The sequence below is a fragment of the Cornus florida genome, unplaced genomic scaffold (genome assembly GCF_030987335.1).
Source record: "Cornus florida cultivar Cherokee Brave unplaced genomic scaffold, ASM3098733v1 CherokeeBrave_3.0.0_Hap2_Chr08, whole genome shotgun sequence".
Classification (NCBI taxonomy): Eukaryota; Viridiplantae; Streptophyta; class Magnoliopsida; order Cornales; family Cornaceae; genus Cornus; species Cornus florida.
Genome location: NW_026775578.1, coordinates 32,295,522 through 32,307,500, shown reverse-complemented (window position 1 = coordinate 32,307,500; position 11,979 = coordinate 32,295,522). Strand labels below are relative to the sequence as shown.

The 11,979-nt window shown below is 37.5% G+C and overlaps 1 pseudogene; it reads left to right on the top strand.

Annotated features, from left to right (window-relative positions):
• Positions 1-11,004: 11,004 nt before the first annotated feature.
• Positions 11,005-11,103, top strand: LOC132272014 (small nucleolar RNA R71; annotated as a pseudogene).
• The last annotated feature ends 876 nt before the right edge of the window (positions 11,104-11,979 follow it).

The window sequence follows — 11,979 nt, the reverse complement described above, 5'->3', positions numbered from 1 at the left end:
AGAATAGAAGAGGATTGTAGTAGGAATCGCCGGAAAACTTAGGAAGATGACGTTGGGATTTTTGAACCGAAATCTCGTAGGCAAGTTCTATTCTTAACTCTCTCCCTTTGACTTGTGTTCTTTACATGCCTAACACAATTTCAGGAATAAATAAATATTAAATTAATCTGGTTTGCAAGTTAGGTTCAATTAAAACAGTATGTGTTTACATGAATTGGTAATTGCTTGTTTGTAAATTTTCTTGCGTAATTCATGTTTTAATTGATGTCGATTAATGAATAAAGAATTTAATTGATTATGGAACACATTGGGACCTAGTTCAGACATCTAGGAACCTTAGGAATGGAGGACAGAGGAATTAAAACTCACTGGAGATGGAAATGAAGGAGAATAGCAGGAGTGGAGGAGGCTCAATCTTTAATAAAGGAGGCTCAATCTTTAATGGAGGAGGCTCAATCTTTAAATGGAGGTGGCTACTTTGATATTTTTAATTTTTTTTAGTGTTCCAGCGAGTTTCTGGCTACTATTTCAGACTTCACTTAGGAACTGCTATGGTAGGATTTGAATGGTTTAAAAGGACAAGTTAAAATCCAGAATGCGTAATAAGCTGTTCATTGTTAGAAATTTAAACGATATGGAATTTCATAACAAACTATGCATATTGATCTTGATTATGGAATTTTAAATTGCTTGTATTTATTTTAGCAATTTTCTGGCAATGATTATACAATTCTAATCATGTATCAGTGGTATAAAGTGAGCATGCTAAAATCTATATTTTTATTGTGCATGTTAATGATTAATTGATGATTAGATTTTAGCCTTTATTGCATCAATTGTTGGACTAATAATTTAAGCATGATAGTTTGCCTATGTTTATTATGCTTTCCCTGGAATTAATTGATAGGTATATTTATTTATGTTCTGTCAATTATATAGATTCTGTGGCTAAATTTGATATTTACATATACTGTCTATATTGTCAAATATTGGATTCTGTGGAGTAGTATTAAATAAGCTTGTTAGTTTATACATTTCTATTATGCTTGTTATGGATTAGTTGATGTCTACATTTATTAACTGTATTATCAACTGCTGGATGTTTGAATTGTATGCACCGGTATGGGACGGTGGCATACTAGGGACGGATTAGTTTCAAAATACTACATCCTACCTATATTGAATAAGGGAATAGATTATAAAATAAATCCTACTTATATTTAAGTCAGATCAGCTGAAACAAAGTTGAATGACTAACTGGATTACTTGCTACGAATATGTAAGTCTGTGCAGCTGAACGGCAACTGGATTTCTTATGGATGGATAGGATAAGACTTTAAATATATTTTTATGGTACCGCGATATGAGCTTGAGTTTCAGAGTCGATGGTTAGGGAGTGTATATGCAGTAAGATGCGTAGCTGGTTATGTTTGTTGAGGTATACCCTATTAGGTTTAGGTACTCATGACCATTTAGGTGCGTTTTGCATGTTGCCTTCTATTCAGGTTGAGACTCTCTTCATAGTCCAGTGAGAGTCTCGTAGTGTGGATATATATATGTACGGACTACATAGCTATTGTTGAGTTGTTTAGGATGTACAAACGTATCGAGTCTCTACTTCGATTGTAGTAAAATAGAACTTGTTCATGGGCTTGACCCACTTTTATTTTTCAGGTGTTCGTCAGTTCCAGGCGTAGAGATTTTTCGGGCTAAGCAGTGACAGTCATTCATTCTTCCGACGACGTAAGATTTCTCTTCATGATTTAGTTCTGGATTTCTTTTAGTATTTACATTTCAGTTTGGATTTTCTTATTAGAGGACCACTAGATGGATTCCCGAGTTGTTAAAATATTGGAGGTTTTGGATTTTAAGTATTTAATTTTAAAGGATTATATTTTAGAAATTCTTTTAGCTTTATTTATTTATTTCTTAATTCATTTTGTAATCTGTATTCGTTTTAAAATACTTTAATTGCTTGATATTCCCTCGGGTTCGGGCTTGGGCCTGATCAACCCGTGTCTCGAATCTGAGGGGTATCACAGTTGGTATTAGAGCACTCCAGGTTCAAGTGTCTCTAGGGTATTTCGTATTAAGACTTTCGCATAACGTTTCTCTTGATTAAAGCTTAAGTTTAGGATTCATTGAATTCCGTTACGGTTCGTTTAAAATCGTACTGATGTTTGTCTTCTGTGTTAACAGAATGGTTAACGCTAGAACCAGACGAAGTCGTAGGCAGCGAAGGGAAGTGGCACGTAGGAAGCAAGATCTCTTACAGCGACAGCAAATGGGGGAAGAGCAACAACTGCCTAGGTTTCGGGAGGAGCAAAAGGAAGATGGTTGGCTGCAGATAGAGCATGAGGAAGTTCAGCTGACTTAGGAGTCTCAGGATCGGGGCTACAATTAAGGTAGGCAAACCGAGTATTCTCCTCAGTTAGTTTACACCATTGTTCAAGCTGTAGCAGCGGGCATAGCAACTGCACTTCAGAATCAGCTGCACGTTCAACAGACACTAGAGGTAATACCAATGGTGCAGAATGTGTTTAAAGGACATTGTTTTGCCTAGGGAGATTATGGCCATACAGCCAGACAATGCCTTGGGTTCGCTTAGAGACAACATAATGGGGGACCACAGGCAGGATGGGATCAGTCAGAGGCTAACCAGCAGGGAAGATCGTTTGGTACTTTTATGGGTACTTGCTATTATTGTGGCGAGTTTGGACACACCTAGAGGCAGTGTCCTAGATGAGAAGATGCTGGGCCGTCCCAGCAAGAGGGTACCAAATCACAAGAATGATTGCTCTTTTTAGAGTGGTATTTAGTACTAGTAGGAGTGGAAGTAGTATTTAAAGAATAGTGCTATTTAATTTGCACAAATTAGTGTTTTAAAGAATATTGTACAATTTTTCTTTTGGAGGTTTGTGATTTAAAGAAGTTCTCAATAAAGTGAGTTAGCAGTTTTGGCTGTCTTTATTGTGTTTTATGGTAGCATTTTTGTGATTTATGCACATATGGTTTTATTAAACTATAATGGAATGTGTATGTGACGATAATAAATGACTATTACAGTGGAGTAGTTGGTTTAGACAGGCAAACAAGTATTGGCATACATGTACGTTGTGTTGAGACGGGATGATTACCAAGAAGCTTATAAAAGAACTTGTGTAAATCAATATGGTAGGTTTGATATTAAAGGAAGAATTCTCAGGTTAGAGTGATGTTCTAACTATGAGTTGATTTTGGAGTATTTTGTATACTTTTCGTGTTTTGCTCTCCGGAGTATTCAGCGTTCTGGTTTGGATAGTTTAGTTGGTGATGCTAGATATTTGCAGGCTCAGATTTCTAGCTAATCTAGTGGTCTTGGACATGCATATTTATACTGTGTTACTTGGGTTGTATTGGTTATTTTACTACCATGCCCAAGTTAATTGTTATGATAGGTCTGTGGTTTTTACCATACCTGGTCAGGATGGGTACGTCATTGCTATGCCACGTTCTAATGGGGTCACTAGCACATGTTTGTTCCATATGGAGGAGGAAACGGAGGAGGAGAGCACTGTAACATTTGATAGTATACCAATCGTATAGGACTTTTCGGATATTTTTATAGGAATCCAGGGATGCCACCTAGTCGAGGGATCGATTTTGTGATTGACCTAGCTCCAGGCACTACGCCTATTGCTAGGGCACCGTATAGGATGGCACCAGTAGAGATGCGAGAGCTGAGGGATCAGATTCAGTAATTACTTAGCCATGATTTTATTCGCAGGAGTACTTCACCCTGGGAAACACCGGTTTCGTTTGTGAAGAAGAAGGATGGTTTACTTCGCCTGTGTATAGATTAAAGGGAGTTGAACAAGGTTACTATTCGTAACAAGTATCATTTGCCCAGGATTGATGATCTTTTTGATCAATTGAAGGGAGTTACATATTTCTCTAAGATTGATCTGCGCTCTGGATATCATCAACTTCGGGTTAGGGAGCAGGATGTTCCGAGGACAGCGTTTCTCACTAGATATAGATCTTATAAGTTTCGTGTAATGCCGTTCGGGTTAACTAATGCACCGGCGGTCTTTATGGATTTAATGAACAGAGTCTTCAGGGCTTATTTGGATCAGTTTGTCATTGTCTTCATAGATGACATTTTGATTTATTCAAGGTCAGAAAACTGCTAGACATCTGCGGATAGTCTTGCAGATGTTTCGTGAGCATCAGTTATATGCCAAATTCGAGAAATGTGAATTTTGGTAGAGGGAGGTAAAATTTCTGGGTTACGTGGTGTCAGAAAAGGGAATAGTGGTGGATCCAGCCAAGGTTTCAGCAGTGGTTGAGTGGGGATAGCCTACTTCACCTACTGAGATTCGGAGTTTCCTCGGATTGGCAGGATACTATCATAGGTTCATCCAGGGGTTCTCAAAGATAGCGGGACCCATTACTCATTTGACTAAGAAGGGTGTACGGTTCGTGTGGGATGAACATTGTCAGAAAGCTTTTGATGAGCTGAAGACTACGTTGACCTCTGCACCAGTTTTGGTTACCCCACAGAGCGGGATAAAGTATCTTCTCTACACTGATGCTTCTTTGCAGAGTCTTGGATGTGTTTTGATGCAGGAGGAGCGAGCGATTTCATATGGATCTCGGAAGCTTAAGCCTCATGAGCTTAATTACCCAACACATGATTTGGAGTTGGCAGCTGTGGTCTTTACCTTACGTATTTGGAGGCATTATCTATTGGGTGAGTCCTTCAGATTATTTAGCGATCACAAGAGCCTGCAGTATTTGTTTACTCAGTGGGAGCTAAATATGAGACAACGCAGATGGTTAGAGTTTGTGAAAGACTATCACTTCTCTATACAGTACCATCCACGAAAAGCGAATGTGGTGGCGGATGTACTCAATCGCCGACCCGTTGCTAATCTTTCTGCTCTATTCACAACTAAGTGGAATGCTTTAAAGACGGTGGATGAGTTGTCGGATGCTTTCATGGCTTGCATGGTAGTTACACCTTCTATCATTCACAAGGTTTTGCAGGCACAACTCACGGATCAGCAGTGCATTAACAAAATTACAGCGATAATTTCTAGAGTGGTCCCATTTTACTATGTTGGGGTTGATGGAGGTTTGAAGTACAAGGGACAGTTAGTGGTACTTTTTGCTGACGATTTGAGGAAGGATGTGATGACGGAACTCACCACTCTGAGTTTTCTGTTCATCCAGGAGGGGACAAGATGTATCAGGACATGAAGTGGCAGTTTTGGTGGGCAGGTATGAAAAAGGACATTTCTAGTTTTGTCTCTCGAGATAGTATTTGTCAGATGGTCAAGATTGATCATCAGAGGCCGCCAGGAGCTCTACAGCTACTGCCGATACTGAAGTGGAAATGGGAGAACATTTTTATGGATTTTGTGGAGGGGTTGCTGTGATACCCCCGAATTTCCGGATGCAGGTTTGCCAAGCCCATGCCCGATTACCTGAGGATATCAAACTAATTAACAATAAACGAACACAGAATATAATTAAGAAAATATGAATAAATGAATTGCTGAAAAGAAACTAGAATGATAAACCAAAACTGAAAACCTCAGAATAAATTTTTTATAAAGAAAGTATTAATCTGATACATCCAACTTTTCCAATTCTAATACAACTCGGGAATCCATCTGGCGAACCCCTAATAAAACCAACACTGAGAAATGAACCACCGGAAAGAAATCCAACGTTAAACCATACAGGAACTGCTTACGTCGTCGGTAGAGTGAGTAGTCGTCTCTGCTCAGCACGAACAAGTTCTAAGACCTGATACCATCCGTTACCTGAAAAATAATAGTGGGTCAGGCCCACGAACAAGTTCTATTCTAACTACAATCCAAACAGAGACCTGATACGCAGATACATCATAAATGTCTCAACCATATCAATATAGTCCGTAAATAGATATATATATATATATATATATATATATATATATATATATATATATATATATATATATACAACCACACTACAGGACTCTCACTAGGCTATGCTGAGGGTCTCAACCTGAATAGAAGGCAACATGCAAAAATGCACCTGAGTGGGCATGACTACCTAAGCCTAACAGGGTATACCTAAACCAGCATAGCTAGCTACGCATCCTACTGCATATACGCTCCCTAACCGTCGACTTTGAGACTCAAGCTCAGATCGCGGTACCATAGTTTATATATATAAATTCCCATCCAAATCAATGTAGTGCCGCTCAACAATTCGTTGCCATGACACGACATAAAATTAGGATTTAAATGTTTTAATTAAATCCCTATCCATTCTACTAACAGAAAATATAAACAACCATCCGTTATGTCGTTCATCTGTTTTAGTTGACAGGACATGCATCCATGTAGGATTTAACTATTTTAGTTAATTCATTCCGTATGTATGATTGTGTTGGAATTAGCGTTTTGATCTAATCCGTCCCTCCGTATGTCACCGTCCCATACCGGTACATACATGCAAATGATCCGTAAATGATGCAACATTTTATGCAGTACATCAAACAAATCCATATAATCTGAATAGATAATAAACAGAATTTAAACAGTTCATCATCTATAATCCAAACACCATACTTGTAATTGCTAGAACCTGATTTACTAATTCAGCAATTATCGTCCAAGACCATGTAAATTACAGAAAGTGCATAACAATTCAGTAATTTAAATCCCATTAAATCCATAACCTAATTAATTGCAGAAGGAGTTTCATATCTCGTCAACACAATAATCCAGACTAAAATCCATGTAATTGCAGACAAGGTTTAAAATTTCAGCAATTACAATCCTATCCATAATCCTTGAAATTTGTAGAAAGGGTTTATTACTTCAGCAATTAAAATCCAGAATATGTATAGGCTAATTCTAATAAATAATTGACTCAATCACCCATCCAATATAAGATTTATAGTCCTGTTATATTCCATTAAATTGCTAACAATAAACTAAGCAAACAGTTTCCTTTCATCCGCTAACAGTATGAAAAAAAAAATAGTTTAATGTTATACTGTTCGTTCCATTAACTTAGAGGTATAAATTATTTAATTTGAGGTTTTAATCATGCCTTAAAAGAAATATTAACCCCCAGTAAGTCCCATAACTGTTCAGAATTATTAAAGGCACCAAACAGTACACAAGGAAACTAAAAAACGTAGAAAACATCAAATAAAAGAGAGCCTACTCTTTGAAAACTTTGAGTAGGCTTTAAAAGAACCTGGAGCCGGCTCTAAACTACCTTGGAGCCGGCTCTTTATAAGTGGGAGCCGGCTCTTGGTTTCCCAGAGCCGGCTCTCTCCCTCTCTGTGAGCCTCTTTCCATTCCAGCTCCGTTTCCGACTATCTGCATCAACTCCGGCCACTTCCACTCCTTCTCTTTGTTTTTAAAACGGTTCCTAAGAGTCCTAAGTATGTCCAGAACCATCCCATACCCTTACTTAAGTCAATGTGCATAAACTAAAAACCTTAGAACATTTACCGATCAAATATGCTTAGGAAGAGTAAACACTGAAAACTAAACCAAACTTGTATGAACTGTAACAAAATTAATTAACGCACACATACAGATAATTGATCTAGCAAACACAAAGCATTTAAGATTCAATTTAATAGTTAATTAAAGCCCTAGAGACAATCTACGGATGCACAGAACACGGGCAACGGGAGAGAGAAATGAAAGAACTTGCCTTTACAGTTTTGGATTCAAAACTATGTTGCCGTCCTTCTAAATTTTTCGGGCGATCCAATTCACTGTTAAATCTCCTATTGCTCCATCTTCCCTTCTCCTACGTCCGTCCTTCAAGCCACGGCTAAACCCTTACCAAAATGGCTCTGTTTGTTTCTCACAACCTCTCTCTGTTCCTCTTTGTTCTCTCTATATTTTACTGTACGTGTATAAGGTTCTCAACCCTTTGAAGACCATAACAATATATAAATATAAGTACTAAGAAACCCTAAACCAAATCCTACTCCACGATGGAAAACTTAATTCTAGTCGGCGTGAGACATACCAAACTCAAACCCTAATTATCATTATAATTTAATTCATTAATAATTTAAATCTAATTAACTCCTTTAAATAACACAACATTTAATCCATTTAAAAAGAATTTAATTCAATTACAGAAAAATAAAAATACAATTAAATTAAATAGAATAAATAACCAAATAAGGCAACTTCAAATACAATTAACAATTAAATCAAATAAAAATAAAACAAATTAAATCAAATAAAAATAAAATAATTAACAAATCAATTTAATTCATAAACAGTTAAATTCACCCAACACTTAATTTAATTCAGAAAAACACCTCACCACATAAATACCAAAAGCAAATAAAATAAATAATGAAAATAATAAAATAAATATTAAAATTAAAATTCCAATTATAACCCTTTTAAAACTAGGGGTATTACAGTTGCCTAATTCCTTCAAGGATCATAATTCCATTTGGGTCATTGTGGACCGATTGACTAAATCAGCTCATTTTTTGCCTATTCACACTGACTTCACTTCGGAGCAGTTGGCGAGACATTACATTTCAGAGATTATAAAGTTACATGGAATTCCGTTATCTATTATATCGGACAGGGATTCAAGCTTTGTGTCAGGATTTTGGAGGAGTTTTAAGCAGGCTTTGGGTACAGAGTTGCATCTTAGCACTGCTTATCATCCTCAAACTGATGGACAGACTGAGAAGGTGAATCAGATCATGGAAGATATGCTTCGGTCGTGTGTTCTTGACTTTAAAGGGCCACTGGGAGGCTTATTTGCCACTTGTGGAGTTTGCATATAACAATTGTTTTCACAAGGCTATTGGTATGGCACCATTTGAGACATTGTACGGTCGACTGTGTTGGTCGCCTGTTTGTTGGATGGAGGTTGGTGCGAGCAGATTCTTGGGTCCTAAGTTAATCAAAGATACTTTTGAGAAGATTTCTCTTATTAGGGATCGCATGCGCACTACCCAGAATAGGCAAAAGAGTTATGTGGATCGTCGCACACGTGCTTTGGAGTTTCAGGTTGGGGATCAGGTTCTACTCAAAGTGTCTCCTATGAAAAGAGTAATGCGCTTTGGGAAGAATGGAAAATTGTCACCGCGGTTTGTCGGTCCATTCATAATTACGGATCTAGTTGTCGCTGTTGCTTATCGGTTGGCCCTTCCGGAGACTTTAAATTGCGTACATAACGTGTTCCATGTTTCCATGTTGCGGAAATTTCTACTAGATGAGGATCGGTATCAGCATATCGATGTTGGGGAGATTGCGTTGCAGCCGAATGTAACTTATTTGGAGCCACCGTGTCGTATTATGGACCGTCGGGATCAGAGCCTTCGTAGTAAGGTAATCCCTTTGGTACGTGTTCAGTGGAGTCATCACAATGAGGTTGAGTCTACTTGGGAACGGTAGGATGTCATTCACTCCCAGTTTCCTGAAATATTGGAAGAAGGTAAGAGCGAATTCCAAGGATGGAATTCCTTTTGTTAGGGAGAAGAATGTAATACCCCTAATTTTAAAAGGATAGTCTCGAAATTTTATTTATTGTTTTATTTTATCTTGTTGGATTAATTGCGTATTTGCTTAATTATTTAATTGTTTTATTATTTGGTTTGATTTAACTGTTTAATTGTATTTAATAATTATTTAATTATTTTTATTTAATTAGTGATTTAACTATTTAATTGTGTATTTAAATTATATTACGTGATTCATTGTTTTAATTGAATTTAAATGTTTAATTATTTAACGTGGCTTTGTTAATTGGTAGCACACATAGTTTCAAGTTAGGTTTTTGTTTTATGGGCCAAGTAAGTCAGTTTAGGGTTTTAAAATCCTTTTTCAAAACTTTGTTCAATTCTTCCTTCAAATCAAATTTGGACTCACTTTTCAAATCACTTTCTAACACTTTGTCATTTGAATGATCATGCATATGCAACGAAGGAGGAATATGATAAGAAACGGGATGGGTTTCAAATTTTGGTTTCACCAATTCACTCTCTTCATTGGACACATCTACTTTGTTGTCCATAATCTTCCCACTTCTCAAGGTTGTCACCACATTGACATGCTTAATTGTGTGCCCTTCCGATGAGGAATGAGTCTCCACAACACATTGTTGCTTTGGTTGGGCATTCAAAGGCATCTTCCCCTTCTCTCTAGCATTTAAGGTACTAGCTAATTGTCCTACTTGGGTTTCTAGCTTAGCAATGGATTGAAAATGAGAATGAAAAAATTGAGTGTTCACCTCTAGAGTGCCAAAAGCGGTCAAAATTTTCTCTTCAAATGCGGGACTCCTAGAGTTTCCTTGGGAATATGATGGTTGATTAGGAAAATGAGAATTAGAAAATTGATTGCCATGTAATTGAAATGATGACCTTGGGAACCTTGGCCTTGCATTGGTGGCGGAACATACTTCCCTTGAAAACCACCTTGGGGAGGGTTTGAGCCTTCCCCTTGGCTTTTCCAAAAAAAACTTGGATGGTTCCTCCAACTTGAATTGTAATGAGTGCCATATGGATTATTCCCTTGATTAACAAATGTAGCATTGACTTACTCATGGGGTTCATTTTGCACATGTCCATAGGGACAATTGGAAGTAGAATGCAAGACACTTGAACAAGTCATGCAAGATTCATTAGATGCACGATGATGAATATGAGTAGGGGAGGAAGATACTTGATTTGCCGAATTTTGGTTGATAAAAAATTGATCAAACCTTTGAGACAAGGATTTCATCTCGGCGGCTATGTCATTGGAGTTGTCAACTTGATACAAGCCGACATTCTTCCTTCCACCTAAGTTTCTACCATTTTTAGAAGATAAGGACCTATGCATAGAATTTTCACTCATACTTTCAAACAATTGCCACATATCATTTTCATGCTTATCAAGATAAGAACTACCCATGGATGCATTAACCATACCCTTGTGATTATCTGGTAAACTTTCAAAGAAATATTGGACTAGTTGCCACTTAGGTATGTCATGATGAGGGCCCTTTCTAAGCAAATCATTAAACCTTTCCCATGCCTCATGAAACATTTCCCCATCCTCTTGAAAAAATTCTCTAATTGAAGTTCTCATGACATTGGTCTTACAAACCGGATAGTACTTTTTCAAGAACTCTTGTTGCATTTCCGCCCAAGAAGTTATCGAAAAAGGCCTAAGATTGTTAAACCAATATTTTTCCTTGTCTTAAGGGTAAAAGGAAAAAGTTTAAGTCTTAACATTTCTTCCGGCATGTCCGTATATTTCACGGTGGAACACACTTTAAGAAACTCATCCAAATGCTTATAAGGTTCTTCACTAGGAAGTCCATGATAGTTTGGAAGCATTTGAATAGTTTATGGTTTAATTTCATAGTGATGTACTCTAAATGGAGGCAATTGAATGCAAATGGGTGCATTGTATTCATTTGGCACATAATGGTCTCTTAATGCAATAGGAGGATTCACAATTGGTGGTGTTAAATGAACACCTTGATTAACTTGAACTATGAGGGGTTGTGGAGGAAATATTGGCCGAGGCATTCCCAATGGAACTTCGCCTTGTTATTGTGGGTGAATGAATGGTCTAGGCATGCCTAATGGTACTTGAACATTTTCATGATGCACATTAGGGTGAAGGTTGCCTTGTTGGTTAATGTGACCAAGGTCCTCCACATGGTCGTCATTCAAATCCTCCATTGGTGAAATGGAGTGATGAGAACTACCTCTTCCCCTAGGATTACGAACAACCTATTCAAGATACAAATGAGGAGGGACAAGAGTAGGATTCAATGACCTACGACCATGCATACACTAGCAAAGCAAATAACAAGCAAGTAACAATCACTTCGCCCCCGCAACAATTCAATCAACAAATCTCCACATACAATGATCCCATACTCTTATGCTTAAACAACATGCAAAGAAAAGTAAATTGCCTCCACGCGGGCTCACGATTTATCTAAGAA